Raw genomic sequence first — 18,473 nt, 5'->3', positions numbered from 1 at the left:
CGTCTGCGTATGGAACGCAAACAGCTTAAGGCAGCAGGACGGCGAATTTAGGCAGTTTCTACGCGACGAGGCCGTGGATGTGTGCCTCGTGTGTGAGACATGGCTAAAGCGCGAGGCACCTAACTATAGGTGCTATCGTGACGATAGACCAACAGCATGTGGCGGAACTGCGGTCTACGTAAGAAAAACGCTGCGACACCACCAAATCCAGCTATCAGAGCTGACGCAACTAGAAGCAACAGGCGTCGCAGTCAGCACCTCAATGGGTCAAGTGACCTTCATAGCCTCGTACCAGAAGCCTAGGGAACTCCTACGACAACAGGCCCGTTATTCCTCAAGGACCGAAACTGGACACTGCGCTCTAGAGCGAAGTTGAACTTCTAACTCATCACAAAGGTGCTCCATTGCTCTGGGCAGGCCAGTTCATTTCAGAAACGATACTGCCCACAACTCATTGCCTCACAGACGCTGCTTTACGACTGGTTTCAATGCAATGCTGATACTGTCATCGTCTCCGGACTGTTCCTCTTCTTTATACAGTAAACAATGCTGGTGAATGTGTACATGTCACTCTGAATTCAGTGATTTCTTAAATAGAAGACGAGGGCGACATCCACGCCCATACTTTAACACCTCCTCTTCCGTTCTTCGCTGTTGGCACTACAAATGATGGTAGGTAACATTCCCAGGCCATTCATCAAACCGAAGCGCGATTCATCAGTCCAGATCACTTGTTTCCAGTTATCCACTGTCCAGTGACGCCCCTCTTCACACTACCACAAAACGTCGCTTTGCACTGACTACAGAAATGCGTGGCCTGTGAGGCCCTGCTCGATACAAAGGGAGGAAGATTAGGGTTTAACGTTCCGTCGACAGAGTTGTCATTAATCTAAATCTGTATGGCTGGACGCACATTTCAACCGTCGTCTTTCCGGATGTTTAGTGTGCTGTCCATGACACCATCCCGCTTGGTGGAACTGCTGGGCCATTTTCCACCATTCTTTTTAACTTATTACTTTTGAATGCATTATGGGAACAGCAGTGATCAATAAAATTGTAAATAATTACTATTAAAAACAGTCTTGATCACAATTTATTTTATAAGGTGACCGGTTTCGACCACTGCTGTGGTCATCTTCAGACCATTGAGTGGAAACCCCCTTCTGTTGGAGAATCACAACAGAAGGGGGTATCCACTCAATGGTCTGAAGATGACCACAGCAGTGGTCGAAACCGATCACCTTATAAAATAAATTGTGTTCAAGACTGTTTTTAATAGTAATTATTTATAATTCTTTTTAACTCCCGACGCACAGTCATTGTGCTAGCTGGTTTACTGGTAGTTTTTTTATAAATCATGACTGAGTTCTTCCGCTGATTTCATGTGATTTTTACAGTTACCCTCCTCAATGAAACTTCCTGGCAGATTAAAACTGTGTGCCGGGCCGAGACTCAAACTCGGGACATTTCTTCCAGGAGTGCTAGTTCTGCAAGGTTCGCAGAGGAGCTTCTGTGTAGTTTGGAAGGTTGGAGACGAGGTACTGGCAAAATTGGAGCTGTTAGGAGGGGTCGTGAGTCGTGTTTGGGTATCTCAGTTGGTAGAGCACTTGCCCGCGAATGGCAAGATCCCGAGTTCGAGTCGGCCCGGCGCACACTCCGCTGCAGAGTGAAAATCTCATTCTGGAAACCCTCCGCAATGGTCGACGGTCTATGTCAGTCGATATATGAAACCTGCCTTGTCGGTTTAGCTGTGGTTGTTCCTTCTCAGTCATATCACCAACAGTCGGCACGAGCAGCTTTACAAATATGCCTAATGGATTTGTTACTCAGGTAAAGTTTAGTGACTAGTTCATTTCGAAGTCACTTACCTCTTCTGCTGTTACTACTTCTCCACTGATAACACAGTACACCCTGCCTCCTTTTGTACTGGTGAGTCCGCCTCGCCGGCCCGAGTGGCCGAGTGGTTCTAGGCGCTGCAGTCTGGAACCGCGCGACCGCTACGGTCGCAGGTTCGAATCCTGCCTCGGGCATGGATGTGTGTGATGTCCTTAGGTTAGTTAGGTTTAAGTAGTTCTAAAGTTCTAGGGGACTGATGGCCTCAGATGTTAAGCCAACATTTTAGAGTCCGCCTCTCATGACAACTAGCGGTCAATTCCGTTTTACATAGGGTTGTCCGGATAGTTTTCATCAGACAATGTACTTTCCGACTTCCGAGCTGTAGCCTCATTTTTATCTCTAGTCACCTTCATCGCACTTCATCCTTCCATTTTCTTCCTCCTACATCCTCCTTCCTCCCTCCCCCCCCCCCCCCTTCCTCAATAACTCAGTTACTTCCTGTTATTTCACAGGGCCCCGTTGTAAGACTCATCATTCTGCCTCCGTCATGACCTTGATTGCTTTCAAGCATCATCAACATGACATTTTATAATAATCAACATTGTCGTCGTCATTGCCATCTTTCTCACTAAATTTCGGCTGTGCAGCCGGGCAAAATTCCATTTCTTCTTCTAATTTTTATGGCTGCAGTCCCTAAATTTAATGGAACAGTCACTGAACCACGAAAACATGTAGATGCACATCATCATCTGTGTTTACATTTCAACTGTTTGCTGCTGTGTTAAACCATCTCAACAACTTTAAAAAGCATAAAATAATCTTCAGCAACGTATATTTTAATACAAAATTTATTTCATCTGCTTCAGATAATTGAAACTTTGTTAAATGTGTGAAATATTGGACTAAGGAACGGTTTCATTCGCTGCCAGACCGATCGCTCGGGATGAACTGAAACAGCAATAAAATAAAAGAAAAAATGAAGTAATCAGAAATGGGAAATTTGATTCAGATCGTTATCTCTCTGAGATTAAAATGCGGTTTCTCCCATCTAAAACAAAAAATACAACCAAGAAAGTAATCAGATACAACGCCACTAGAGCTAATATTACGATAGAAAACATAAAAAAAATTAGAGAAGAAACTGAGACAGAAAAACGATGTGATTGGCATGAACTCCAGGCACAAATTACTACAGCAGCAGAGCAAACGTTAGGACTGGCCAAGAATAAAAAGAAGACATAGTGGAATAAAGAGTGTGAAGAAGCAGTAGAACCAAAAGCTCAAAACTGGAGATGTTAAAAACAAAACGAAGAACAGCGTTTAGAAGAATTCAGAAAACAAAGAAGAAACATCAAAAATAATCTGAAAAATCAAAAGAACATTCGAAAAACTCTGTTTATGGAAACACAATAAAATTTTAACAAAAATAATTCTAAAAATTTGTACCAGACTTCTAAACATATACTTAAAAGTTACCAAGCAGCAAGTATTTCTCTCAAAGATGAAAATGGCAAATAGGATTAAATAAGAAAGAAAACTGCGAAATACTAGCAAAAGTTTTTGACATGCTCTTAAACTGTCGGTTTGCAATAGTTAAATTGGAATTTCTTGCAATATCACAAAATCTGGGGAAAGATTTCCCACCAACAAAGCAAAAAATTCGTGAAGCCATCAAATCACTCAAAAACAAAAAAGCAAGTGCTCAAGACGCCATGACAACAGAATCGTTGAAATCTTTAGAAGAAAAGATTATAAATGATCTAAATCTGCGTTTTGAGAGCCTTTGGAACACTAAAAAAATTCCAGAGGAGTGTAAAAGAGCGTCAATCCACCCGTTAAATGAAAAGGGAGACAAACAGAAAGTCAACAACTACAGTGGAGTATCACTTCTCCCAGTGGCATACAAGATATTATTGACAATGCTCCTGGACAGACTGGTAGAAACTTTAGACAACCAGTTGGGAGAATATCAGGGAGGTTTCCGAAAGGGAAGGTCTTGCACAGAACAGACTGTTACCTTAAAATCAATAATTGGCCACAGAATGTTAACCAGCAATCCTATAATAGTATCATTTGTTGATTTCAAAAAAGGATTTGATTCAGTAGACAGGGAGACAATAGACAAAATCATTAGAGAATTTGGTATTAAAGCAAAATTAGCATACATAATTCATGAAACTCTAACAAAGACGATATCTAAGGCTGAATTTGTGGGAGGATTGTCTCAGCCATTTAAAATAAGAACTGATAGTAGACAAGGAGGTGGTGTATCATCTTTACTGTTTAACTACGCCTTAGGAAAAATGTAAGAATCTGGAATTTATTATTTATTTTGTTAGCACCTTGTTCACTGACAGATTGTTTGAAAATTATTCAAATATTTGGTTTTGCGTGAAATGTAATGTAATCAGCTCATTATAATTTTTTCAACATATTTCTTCCACTATTTGGCACTTGCTTGTCCCACCTAGAATAATATAAAGGTGAAGGTCGTACTTGTGGCAACAGGCGACAGCAATGACAAACGCAGTAGGCCTACAGAACGATAAATGAGCTGTCGATCGCTTTTGCATATAGAGGTACATGTCTGTGCTTCTTACATGTGAATCTGTATGTTTATATTCTTTTGATATCAACGTGGTTAACTGCAGTTCTATCCAATGTCACAACTGTTTCTTCACGAATGTGTGGTAGCTTGCCACTCGATTCACGGTTTTTGTCCATACTTGCGCTTATTTTAGAATCATTTTTAGAAACATATATGCCTTCTGATACTACACAAATCCTTAGAGGAAAGAAAATAACTCAAATATTTCGTAAATTACGTAGGAAAGGGATGCAAAACAGACATTATGCTTACGACACTTCTGACGTTGATCACACTCGCCGCTTGGAGCGCTAGTGTCGCTCCATCTGTCAAACGGCAACTTTTACAGCAGTGAGTGTCGCGACTGTTATGTTAGACCAACGACTATATATGTATACCTCCTTGTGTTATACCGCGGTAAGGGCCTGTTGACGCGGACAGTGGTGTGGGACGGAGGGGGGGGGGGGGGTTAGGGGGGGTTACTGCAGGTCTGTCAGATGACGCGGGATGGCGCTGGGGTGCGAAATGCCCAGGCAGCGGGCAGCAGGTAACCGCACACGAGGCCGTGAGAGTGGAAATCCCCACCACCACTTCCCCACAAATGCCGGCACAGGGTAACATCCAGTTGTTCTGAAACATTTAGTCGCTGCGGAAGTTTACGTTATCGCTACCGAGTATTTTCTGGAAGTGTTTTTGAGAATCTGTGGTGCGTTATGTCAGAAAGAAATTGTGCGTGTAAGGGGTGCGGATACAACCGGAAAGACAGGGCGATGAAATTCTTTTCTTTCCCTGTGAAAGACGAGTAAACAAATTGTTTTACTTTAGCTGTTGTTGCGTTGAGAATGAGTATCTGTCTTGTGCTAAAACTCCCTGGAAGTTAAAACTGTGTGCCATACCGAGACTCCACACTGCCAGGAAGTTCCGTATCAGCTGCAGAGCGAGAATCCATTCTGTCTTGCACTACTCCAACAGATACACAACCTTTACAACCTTAATACTTTTTAGGATTTCGTCCCTAAATCGGTAGAAAGAGAATCCTTATAGTCTCACTTTCTCCTCCATCCGTCTGTTTGCCTGCCCGTCTGTCCGACCCTTAAAACACGTTTTTCTTGAGAATGTGTAGAGATAATTAGCGGAAATGTATGTCACATACTACGGTATACTGTCCCTTCGTTATGTAAATAAATTGAGCTTCTGCGTCAACGCAAGCAAAAGATACGGTAATTTATATAAAAGAAATACTCTGTGCCGTTACACATCTCCGCAACCGTCTTTCATCCCTGTCATCTGTGGCCAATGGTGCACCACAGTTACCTCGGCGCCAGTTTTGCATAGCGTCATTTTTCCATGCACGATATACTTTAACCACGGCGGCAAGCGTCCAGTTCACGAAGTGAATCGTTTCGGAAATGCTTCCACCCTTGACCCGAAAACCAATGATCATGCCCTTTTGGATGTCAAATAAATCGCTCCGTTTCCAACGACCACGCTGATTCCGCGTCCCCACGACATGCTTTATGTACCCTCTACTGCTAGTTGTTACCTGCCGTCTGTGAGTCGTTATCGCATCTTGACGTCGAACATAAGCGTTGGTCACATGAATGTGACTGAACGTCGTATTGTATTTCAAGTAAAGGTGCTTAGAATACTCCAAGCACTTTCTTCCCGAGAAGAATCTTCGTAGCAGCCTAGTTATTCATATTGTAGATATTATTAGGAATTATTATAACAGTTCCAAACTCCGATGTTGGATGCAACGGGAACAATATTCAATAATCATATAATACAGTATTAATGGCGCTTTGTTGCTGATATTTTGTCGAAAATTGACATTTTTGAAACCGTGCTGTGTACAAAAGAATAGTTGATTCTTGCGGATAAGAAAACACCAACGTCCACTGTTTATTTACACAAATAGCGACGTTACCGGTTTAGAACCGACATGTTTGTCTTCAAACGGCTGTTCTCGTTAATATTAAATTTGTTGTTGTATACTTCAGTTATTGGAAAAAACATCCAAGGACTATTGTAAAAACAAGAACTGAAAGTAACCAACAACTAATGTAAAGAACAAGAACTGAACATGAACCAACAACTAATGTAAAGAACAAGAACTGAAAATGATCCTGAAACCGGCAACGGTGCTATTTGTGTGAATAAATAACATTATTAGCAGTGGCTGATTGCTGTTTCCTTCTTTGCAAGAATGAAATGGTAAAAACGTTCGTATTGGCATCAGTGATTTTCTGATACTGCACTTAGAAAGTTCTTAATATTTATTTTCTATTTTGTCTCATTATACGCCAATCGGTAAAAACGGAGCCCATACAGGATCACTTTGCTGTCCGTGTGTCTATTGCCTGCCTGTCTATCGTTCGACTATTAAGGTCCCTTTTTCCAGGATTGGGGAAAGGTATAAAGCTGAAATTTGTCAAATATTAAGGTATTCAGTACCTTGACGGTGTAAAAAATTTAAGCTTCTAAGCCTATTCAGTCAAAAGATATGGTCATTTATGTTAGATATTTTGATACTAGCAAACTCACTCAACAGCTATAGAAGATCTGCCTGTAAGCATTGTTAAGTTTGTACGGAACCCTTGCAGTGCGAGTCCTACTCGCTATTGCCAGGTCTTTTAGATACAAAACAATTATGTACAACCTGAGATACATTGTTTTTTCATCCTCCTGACAAATGTCAGATTTGGGACGTAGAACATTTTGCATTAACAATATGATACGTGACAAGAAACTAGTTGCAAAAGTTTTCACGATAATTACACAATTAAAATCGTTTCTTTCAAGCACGTTCTGCACATGCTGCGGTATTCACGATATCCGATTTGTCTCATTTTTCTTTTTGGATAATTCAGTAATTTAGTGCATAATTTGTAAAAAAAAATTACGCAGTTATATCTAACTTTAATGTCACAATATGACAGCTTTATACGAGTCAAATGTAGAATGCCTAAAAACTAAAAGTGGAAAGAAGATAAGGATTTCTTGTCTGACGATTGTAGGTAACATCAACAGCAGCAGAAAATGCTATAAATTCAGCAGCATTCCTTATGAATGAGAAAGAAGAGCAAAGAAAGAGTAACTGAGAACAATTTAGCAATAGGATTATTCTCAAAAGAACTCAAGTCAAGCTTATAAGAATAGTTGAAGTGTACATCCCGGCGACACTAGGAAAAGATGAAAAGATTGAGAGGGTACGTGTTGGAATTGAACAGGAAATTCAATATATAACGCCAGATGAAAATCTAACAATTATGAAGAAAATGGCTCTGATCACTATGGGACTTAACTTCTGTGGTCATCAGTGCACTAGAACTTAGAACTACTTAAACCTAACTAACCTAACGACATCACACACATCCATGCCCGAGGCAGGATTCGAACCTGCGACCGTAGCGGTCACGCGGTGCCAGGCTGAAGCGCCTTTAACCGCACGGCCACACCGGCCGGCAATTATGAAGAGTTGGGGCGTTACTGTAGGGGGCGCATTAGAAGGCAGAGTTGCGGGCTCCGTAGTAGGAATGGGACTGAAGCGAGTTCGCTGGACTTATGCAATAGATTTTAATCGTTAATAGAAAACAATGTATTTTAAACATAGCTGCGCATCAGCAACGGTTCCACGTAATAAGACTAAAAACAGCCGACCAGTTGCAATGGATAAAGTAATCTTTACCTAGGTTTCGACAGATTTAAACCTGTCTTCTTCAGAAGGCGGCAGTATTACATTAATATGGAATGATCATTCCATATTAATGTAATACTGCCGCCTTCTGAAGAAGACAGGTTTAAATCTGTCGGAACCTAGGTAAAGATTACTTTATCCATTGCAACTGGTCGGCTGTTTTTAGAAAACAATGTGTTCAAAAATCTTACGTGAGGAAATATTCTTCAGAAAGATCAGGAAACGCAGAAAGACACCAGTCGTATTAGATATTACGAGACAGAGATTCTGAAACCGGATATTTAACAGTAAGGCGTACTCATAAGCAAGTACAGACTCAACTCAAAATTTGGTAATGATGAAGAATTGTCTAAAGATAAAGATAACCGTCAGGAAGAGTCACATACAAGAAAGTGGGATACTGAGATACTGATGGATGATGATGTGCGTTCGAAGTTCTTTAAGGCTGTAGATACTGTACCTCAATAATTAACTCAGATAAGAACAAAGAATTGTGGATATAAGAAGGGTAGCTAGAAGAAATTGAACAAAAGAAGAAGTACTTCAGTTGAAGGACAATAGAAGCAATATAGACGGACCAGTCAAACATTGTGCCCACTGCCAACCGTGTGATTGACTAACGCCTGGTTATGTCGCGGTCACGTGACGCTGTACGGAGTCAGTCTAATGGTGAATCATTCTAGCGACGATAAGGACCACAATTGGAGAAATCCATTGACATAAAAAACTTTGAAGAATGGTGGACTGTTGTGATTGGGCACCTAGGAGCAAATCCCTCGGCAACGGTGAAGCTGGACGGCTCTACGCGTGATATCGTGGTGAACATCTACGTAATGTAATTGATGGACAGTGAAACCGGGAGTAACTGACAAGGTCATGGACGTCCACGCCTCGTCATAGCACGAGGAGGTCGGCGGCTTGCCCGCTCTGTAAAGCATGATAGGCAGCGGTATCTACTGGAAAAAAGGGCATTCCTGGCCAAGAGAAATGTTCTAGTATCAAACACAGACCTCAATTTGAGGACGGAATTTCTGAGAATGTACGTTTGGAGCACAGCGTTTTATGGTAGTGAAACATGGGCTATGGGAAAACCAGAATAGAAGAGAATCAAAGCATTCGGGATGTGGTATTGCATTAGAATATTAGGTGGATTGATATGGTAACTAATGAGGAGGTTCTCCGCAGCATAGGCAAGGAAAGGAATATATGGAAAACACTGACAAGAAGAAGGGACAGGGTGGTAGAACACCTGTTAAGACATCACGTAATAACTTCCATTGCACTGGAAGGAGCTGTAGAGGGTAAAAACTATAGAAGAAGACGGAGATTGAAACACATGTAACAAATATTTGAGGACGTAAGGTGCAGGTGCTACTCTGATATGAAGAGGCTGGCACAAGAGAAGAATTCGTGGCGAGCCGCTTCAAACCAGTCAGAAGACTGATTACTAAAAAAAAAAGAAAATGATGTTCTGACTGTGTGTTTCAGAATTTTCGTTGTTAGAAGTTTTAGTGTCATGACTTGCCTTTTGACGCAGGTACTGATACGGCGACGTGGGGTTGAAACACAAGCGTCAGTTGCAGACAGTCAGCATTGGTCTCGGCAAGCAGAGCTTTACTCGTAAGGCAATTTTATCCAAACAGTGGCAACAGTGCTGCTCCTGTTTGTCAGCACTGATGCATTAAAGGAATAGGGAGAGTTTCTCTTTCTGCAACACGGTTGAAAAACATGATTGAGAAGTTCCAGTGAACTGGTGATTTGGGAATTGCTCCTGGGAGAGACCGACGGTAAATTCCGCCACAAACTGTTTAAGTAGTTAATTTTGCTATGGCAGAGAATGCTGAACGCAATGTGCGATCTTCAAGCTGTGCACCAGCTGTTTCGTCACAGTTTATGTTATTCTTGCTCTACCCGTAATGGGTTATTTTGCTGCCTAGGTAGCAGAACTCCTTAACTTCAATTACTTCGTGTGCAATCCTTACATTAAGTTTCTCACTGTTCTTATTTATACCACTTCTCATTACTTTCGTCTTTCTTCGATTTACTCTTAATCCATATTCTGTACTCACAAGACTGTTCATTCCATTCAACATATCCTGTAATTCTTCTTCACTTTCACTCAGGTTAGCCACGACATTAGTGGTTCAAATGGCTCTGAACACTATTAACATCTGAGGTCATCAGTCCCCTAGAACGTAGAACTATTTAAACCTAACTAACCTAAGGACATCACACACATCCATGCCCGAGGCAGGATTCGAACCTGCGACCGTAGCAGTCGCGCGGTTCCGGACTGAAGCGCCTAGAACCGCTCGGCCACCGAGGCCGGCTCGACGTTAGTGAATCTTATCATTATATACAGGGTGTTTCGCTAAATGTGTTTGCCTCTGTAAGTTACGAAGTAATAGGCGGCGGAAATATTTATTGCGGTAGGTCACCATAAGAAACGTTACACTGTCTGCGGAGCTATGAACATAGTTTATTGTGTTATTATCCAAAGCGTTACAGCAAAAAGATACAATTTTTTAAATGGAACAATAGTTGTTTGTATCATCCACTGGAATCAGTAATACCAGCTGCGTATACGTTAATTTAAATTACATTCCTATCACTTTTAGTTTGGGAGCTACAACCCTTCAGTATTTCAGGGGCAGATATCACACGCTGTACATACTACATGGCTGTCTGGTGGGTGGTGAATGTTCTGGCGGTGAGAAGTTGATTTAAATGTATGTTCAAATGTATGTCCATGTTCCTGAATGCACAATGCAATGCGCCTTCTAAAGTACCTGCGGACGAAATGTAACACCGTCGGTGTCACGGAGCAACTTGCGTCCTCGATGCGCCGTGTCAGATCATCTGGGGCTGTGGGCTCAGCGACATAAACACATTCCCTGAGATATCCCCTCAAAAAGAAATCTAATGGTGTTCAATAGGGCGACCTTTTGGGCCATGAATGAGTACTATGGCGCCCCAACCACCTTCCTGCAAACTTGTTGTTTAGTTCTTCCGTAACAGCACGCGCAGGATGGGCTGGGTGACCACCCAAACTGTCGACTATGAACGCGGGATATAACTCACCTGTCAGTGTGCCTGGGAAGTAGTGTGGACCGATGATTTCATCCTCAAGGATTCCCCACCACACTTTAACAGACCACCTAAGTTGACGGTCGACAGGTCGTACCCACCGAGGATTATCTGCTGCCCAATAGTGCACGTTATGGCGATTCACTGCACCATAATTTGTGAATGTGGACTCATTAGAGAACATAACACCTTCTAAAGACTCCAGCGTGAAATTACGCATGGCCCATTCACAGAACGTAACTGTCGCACGAAAATCGTTCCCATGCAGCTCCTGCGTCAGTGAGAGGCGGTACGGGTGAAACCTGTGGCCGTGTACTATACACAACACAGATTTGAGACTGACACCAGCGACTGCAGCAACGGCTCGTAAGCTGACATGAGGATTGTGGTGTACTGCAGCTAAAACAAACACCTCCGTCTCCTCACTTCTTACAGTTCTTCGTCTGTTCCTGTGGCGTATTACCAAACTGCCTGTTTCCCGAAGTCGTTGTTCGGCACGTAAGAACGTAATGGCTGCCGGAGCTCTTCGCCGCTGCCGGAGCTCTTCGCCGAGGATATCTCACGGCGCCGAGGATATCTCAACGTACTCGTTGATCGTGTATGCTATCTTCATTCGATGTCAGTAACTGTGGTATATTGAGCCCCGTTTGTTTGTGTGGCTCGAACTGTCGGGTATACGGCCGTGTGCGGCGACAGTCGGCAGTATAACAACGCTTCGAGGAAGCTTCTCGCTCCGTGACACCGGCGACGTTACAACTCGGACGCACCACATTTAGAAGGCGCATTGCGTTATGCGCAGCGTGTGTGGTATCTGTCGCTGAAACTTTGAAGGGTTGTAGCTCCTCAACTAAAAGTGGTAGGAATGTAATTTAAATTGGTGTATAGGCAGCTGGTGTTACCGATTCCAGTGCATGATAGAAACAACTATTGCTCCATTTAAAAAATTGTATCTTTTTGCTGTAACTCTTTGGATAACAACACAATAATCTGTGTTCATAGCTCCGCAGACAGTGTAACGTTTCTTATGGTGACCTACCGCCATAAATATATCCGTCGCCTACTACTTCGTAACTTACAGAGGCAAACACATTTAGTGAAACACCCTTTCGCCTCGACTTTTAGTTCCCCTCTTGAAAATTTCTTTTATTTCCGTCATTGTTTCATCGATGCATAGATTGAACAATAGCGCAAAAGACTACACCCTTTTTAATCCGAACACATCGTTCTTGCTCTTCCACTCTTTCTGTTCCGTCTTGGTTCTTGTAAATATTGTATGTTGCTAGCCTTTCCCTATAATTTACCTCTGTTTTCCTCAGTACTTCGAACATCATGCACCATTTGACATTTTAGAACGCTTCCTCCAGGTGGACAGATCCAATGAACGTGTCTTGATTTTTCTTTGGTCTTGCTTCCATTGTCAACCGCAACATCAGAATTGCCTCTCTGGTGGCTTAACTTTTTATAAAGCCAAACTGATCGTCATGTAACAGGCCCTCAATTGTTTTTCTCATTCTTCTGTTATTATTCTTGTCAGAAATTTCGATACATGTGTTGTTAAGCTGATCGTGCGATAATTCTCGCACTTGTTGGCTCTTCTTCGGAATTGTGTGGATGATGTTTCTCTGAAAATCAGAGGGTATATCGCCAGTCTCTTACATTCTAGACTCCAACGTGAATAGTCGTTTCGTTGCCACTTCCGCCAGCGATTTTAGAAATTCCTATGGAATGATAACTATCCCCTCTGCCTTCTTTGATCTTAAGTCTTCTATAGCTCTTCATCGAAATTCTGATTCTTGTAGTGGATCCCCTATCTCTTCTACATCGACTCCTGTTTCTAACACGTCTTCAGATAGGTCCTCCCCCTCATAGAGGCCTTCAGAGTTTTCTTTACACCTATCCGCACTCTTCTCCGCATTTAACAGTGGAATTCCCGTTGCACTCTTAATTTTACTGTTTGCTTTTAATTTTACCGAAGGTTGTTTTGACTTTTCTATAACTTGACTCAGTCCTTCCGGCAATCGTTTCATTTTCGATTTCTACACATTTTTCATGCCGCCATTTCACCTTAGCTTCCCAGCACTTACTATTTATTTCAATCCTTAGTGACTTTTATTTCTGGTTTCCTGAATTTCCGTGAACATTTTTGTACTTTCTTCTTTCATCGATCAGCTGGAGTATTTCTTTAGTTTCCCATGGTTTCTTTGCATTTACCTTCTTTCTGCCTACGGCTTTCTTTCCCACTTTGTGACTGCCCTTTATAAATAAACTGTTAACAAATCACAGCATGTGTAGCCTCAGGTAACTTCAGGCTTATCTCTTCATTGATTAGTACTTATGTATCCTACTTCTTTACGTACTGATTCTTCATGGCAAATCTCTCAGACTTTAGCCTACTCTTCACATAACTAAATTGTGATCTACGTCTATATCTGCACCTGGTTACGCCCTACAATCCAATATCTGATTTCGGAATCTCTGTCTAACCATGATGTAGTCGAACTGAAATCTTCCCATATCTCCTGACCTCTTCCGAATAGGATAAATCCAGGAGAGATGGTGCGAAGTTTGAAAATCGCATATCCCGTGGTGCACTTTTAGTAAAACTTTTTGTTTGTACAACTAAACACACCAGTTGTCTATGAAATACGGTTTTTTTAACACGTTTGTTTGCATGGCCATCTCCGCAGCAAGCACAGAAATATTTGTTTTCTAAATAAAACCGCCTTTTCTTGCTGCAGCAGCGCGGGATTAGCCGAGCGGTATGAGGCGCTGCAATCATGGACTGTGAGGTTGGTCCCGGCGGAGGTTCGAGTCCTCCCTCGGGCATGGGTGTGTGTGTGTTTGTCCATAGGATAATTTAGGTTAAGTAGTGTGTAAGCTTTGGGACTGATGACCTTAGCAGTTAAGTCCCATAAGATTTCACACACATTTGAACTTTTTTTTCTTGCTGCAACTGTAATTTATTTTTGCCAGACGCGTTTCGCCTTTTTCTTACTCTACGGCATCTTCAGTGGTATCTAGAACGATACCCTTTTGTTATTTTTAGATTATCAAACAGTTCCGAGAATACTGAATAATATTGTGCATTGGTCTTCATGAGGCAGTGTGAACACCCTAAAAATGCGTGTTAAGCCATTTGAACGAAAGTTCTAAAAAACATAAATATTTTGACTTATTTAAAACTATTATTTTATTTGTGCGGCAAATATCACGAAAGACAAAATGTGCGGCATATGTACCTGACTTTATTGCGGCATGTATTCCGATCTGTAGGGGAAAGACGTCGCACCTTATAAACTCGTGATCTTGATAGACAGGATTGCCGCACTAGAATCAAAACACGCCCAACAGAACTTACTGCCAATACGACTAATATTTATCACACACAAAGAACTAATCGTGACGTTGTAAAAGGTTTCGAAGGGATGTTTACGGAGTTACCTCCGTTATTCCCCAATAGCTTATAAAAAACTTCCTCAGTCGAAACGTAAGCGTTTTTTGTGGCCTGGCATTCACTAAGCAGCTACCGTGCCGATACGCTCGCAATGTGTCGGTATTTGCAGAAACTACGAGGGCTGTGCAATCTATACTGCATGCGGCTCCTCTCCGCACTTATCCTATACCTCTTCCTCTTGTGATTTTTTAAGAGTATTCGCTATTAATAGTTGAAATTTATTGCAGAACTCACTTAGTCCTTTGGACCTGTGGCTGTAATATTTGTAACCATGAAAACAGGGGCTAAATCAGCATTATTGTTGACCACCTGCGCTCCTTCGTGCTTGATGTCTTCCACGACGGCGATGACCTCTGCCAGCACGAAGATGTCCATGCCAGTATCATGCTGCTGTAGTTTAAGGAACATGATAATGAACTCACTTTGATGTCTCGGCCGCTAAATTCGTCTGATCTGTATGAAATGGAGAACATCTGAGACGCTACCTGGCGTCAGTTTCACACCCACAAAGCGTTAGCCTGTGGGTGTTATCTAACAGATCTTTAATTTTTTAGGTGTATTATTCTTGTCAGAAACTTGGACATTTGGGACATTAAGCTGGTTGTTTGATAGTTTCCGCACCTATCTGACCTTGCTATCTTCAGAACTGTATAAGATATTATTCCGAAAGTCTGATGGTATATCGCCAGTCTCATATATTCTACATATAAATCTGAACAGTCCTCTGGTTGCCATTTCCCGCCAACGATTTTAGAAATTCCATGGAATGTTACCTATCCCTTCTGCTGTATTTAATCTCAAGTAATCCAGATCTCTTTTAAATTCTGACTCTAATACTGGATCACCTATGTCTTCCTTATAGACTCGAGTTCCTTGTTTTATCAGATCATCAGACAAGCGCCCCCCCTCCCCCACCTCACAAAGGCCATCAATTTACTCTTTCGATCCATCCGCTCTTTCCTCTGTAATTAGCAGTGAAACTCCCATTGCATTCTTAATGTTACCATGTGACACTCCCCAAGAATAAATTTGAGAGTTTGTAAATGGTATAAATGGCTCTGAGCACTATGGGACTTAACATCTATGGTCATCAGTCCCCTAGAACTTAGAACTACTTAAACCTAACTAACCTAAGGACAGCACACAACACCCAGTCATCACAAGGCAGAGAAAATCCCTGACCCCGCCGGGAATCGAACCCGGGAACCCGGGCGTGGGAAGCGAGAACGCTACCGCACGACCACGAGCTGCGGACTGAGAGGTTGTAGGGCACTCTCACTTCTGATATGGAGTTATGCTGCGTAATGTTCTTAGGAAAGTTGATCTTTATTCAAAAATGGTTCAGATGACTCTGAGCACAATGGAACTTAACTGCTGAGGTCTTCAGTCCCCTAGAACTTAGAACTACTTAAACCTAACTAACCTAAGGACACCACATACATCCATGCCCGAGGCAGCAGTCGAACCTGCGACCGTAGCGGTCTCGCGGTTCCAGACTGTAGCGCCTAGAACCGCTTGGCCACCCCGGCCGGCTGATCTTTATTACTTGGTTGCTATATCTGGATACGATCTGTCTTCATTCATATGATGAAATTGTTGGCAGTAGTTAACGCTCTTGCTTGTGCGCTCTAGTGAAGGAATAGTGGTAAGCTTTACCTGCATTCAGAGGAAAAGGATGCCAATTTAAACGACTGTAGTAAAAGCGTACAGCTGCTGATGGCCGAGGGGAATGTGTTTTTTTTTTTGGGGGGGGGGGGGGGGGGGACATTTGCAGACTGTCCAATCCCTCGGTTTCACTGTGCAGACACGTTGGATGGCGCCGGTCAGTCGGCGGCCGCGTCCAGGTAGGCTGACTAGCGCCGACGAGTCACAGCTGCTATGGGCAGAGCATTCATGACCGGCAATAAAGCAGAGGGTGGGCCCTTCTTAGGCAGGAAGCCGATGAGACGACTGTGTGTTTCTGCGAATTTCTGTTGGACAGGTCAGTGGTGCCCAGACATCCAGACTCTGGTACAAAACATATTTGTGAAGGCACAAAGCTTTTATGGAGTTTATGGTCCTTGTTTGGAAAGTTCGAAATGGACGCAACAGGGGAGATAACGACGTTTATATGGAGGGCTGTGGTTCCATCCAAGTCGTGCTTTTAGCAAAAGACACAGCATAAACATGAGGGAAAGAACCCGCGAAGCTGAATGTTTTTTCCTTTCCTCCCAATTAATTTTTAAAGTCGCTGATTGGTCAAATCTGTGTATGCAGAGCAAGGGGAGGTCTCCCCTCCCAGCTTCGAGTGTGGTGCTCAATCTCATGATTGGCTTGGACTAAAGTGCAAGTGGTCTAAGACGTAAAAGTGCTAGGAAAGCTGAGAGAAAGAGAAGATGTCACTCTTGCACTGGCGCTTCGGTAGTAAAAAACTGTAGGTCTTCATCAAAATGGTAAGACTTGTGTCCTTTGCTAGTGTGCCACTTAGAATCTCTGCCAGTCACCATTTGAACTGTCAGAGGTACTCCTTCTACCATCATGCACACAATGAGCGTTGCTAGGGTGTACTTATCTGTTCTGAGTAGGCTGTCTAAACATTTGACACATTCCTTCACGCATAGTCGTGGCATGGATCAAACTGATTTGGTAGACCAGACATGGGTCCACCTGCATGCTTGAATCCACTGGGGTTTCAGAGACTCATAGGGAAGTACCTGCATTCCGAATTAGCCGAAAGTGAGACTGCGTATTTGTATTTTTTCGGTCGTGAACCATTAATAACAGATCCTGCCGTCCATGACTCTAGTCGCCGAGCGCGTCGTGGTGTGCTGCCCTGACCAGCAGGAGGGTAAAGTATTCATTGGTATGGCGTAGGGCTCCAATATATGCTTCTTTTTTTTGGAACCATATTTCTCTCTATGGCATAGTATCGATTGTCAGAGCATGTGCTTCGATAAGTTCGCAGTGATAAGGAATACCACTCAATCCATGATAAGAAGATTGCAGGTCTGCATTGATACCAATGGTCATCACTTCGAACAAATGGTTCAAATGGCTCTGAGCACTATGGGACTTAACATCTGAGGTAATTAGTCCCCTAGAACTTAGAACTACTTAAACCTAACTAACCTAAGGACATCACACACATCCATGCTCGAGGAAGTATTCGAACCTGCTACTGTAGCGGTCGCGTGGTTCCAGATTGAAGCGCCTAGAACCGCTCGGCCACAACGGCCGGCGACTTCAAACACCTTCTGTAAACGGACGTTCGTGCCACCTTTTTGACCTTCTTTGACCTTCAAAGACCTTACTATTACACATCATTGGATTCATCTCGATAGCCGATATCAGAAAATAAGTACCAAACTATAGCATCCCATTTAGAAAAACAAAGTTGACCTTCGTATCTCTGAAGCGACCCCAGCTAGCAACAAAAATCCAACGTCATATTATGGCCCCCCGTTGTCCCATGCAACATTTGTCTCACAACCTTTTCAGCTACTATCATGCTTTCGGAGTTATTCTAGGTGGCAATTGTTAGTGACTCACCCTATATAACCGCATCAGAGTAGCGCTTCATTGCTTATACGCTGCAGTAATGCCCTTAGATAGAAACTTTTTGATCATCCCTTGTACACTTGTACTAAGGAGGTTAATAATAAACTGATTTCAGTTTATTTTTTATTTTGTGCAAAATGTAACGTCTTTTGGATTCGCCTGCAAACTCGTCTACATGCACTGCCAGACACTTGATCAATTTAATTTGTTCTTGTTATAACATCGAAAAGATTCCTGCTGCGTGACATCGTAAGATCTCATGTTTCTCGCATTCG

General features: G+C 42.5%; 1 non-coding gene across 1 annotated transcript; it reads left to right on the top strand.

Annotated features, from left to right (window-relative positions):
* Window positions 1–1,946: 1,946 nt before the first annotated feature.
* On the top strand, window positions 1,947–2,030 carry Trnap-ugg (transfer RNA proline (anticodon UGG)). Its single transcript has one exon. It is a non-coding gene; the product is annotated as a tRNA-Pro (tRNA).
* Window positions 2,031–18,473: the final 16,443 nt, after the last annotated feature.

This window comes from Schistocerca serialis, chromosome 4, assembly GCF_023864345.2.
Source record: "Schistocerca serialis cubense isolate TAMUIC-IGC-003099 chromosome 4, iqSchSeri2.2, whole genome shotgun sequence".
NCBI lineage: Eukaryota > Metazoa > Arthropoda > Insecta > Orthoptera > Acrididae > Schistocerca > Schistocerca serialis.
Note: the sequence above shows the minus strand (reverse complement) of the source record. Positions and strands in the feature narration are given on the sequence as shown.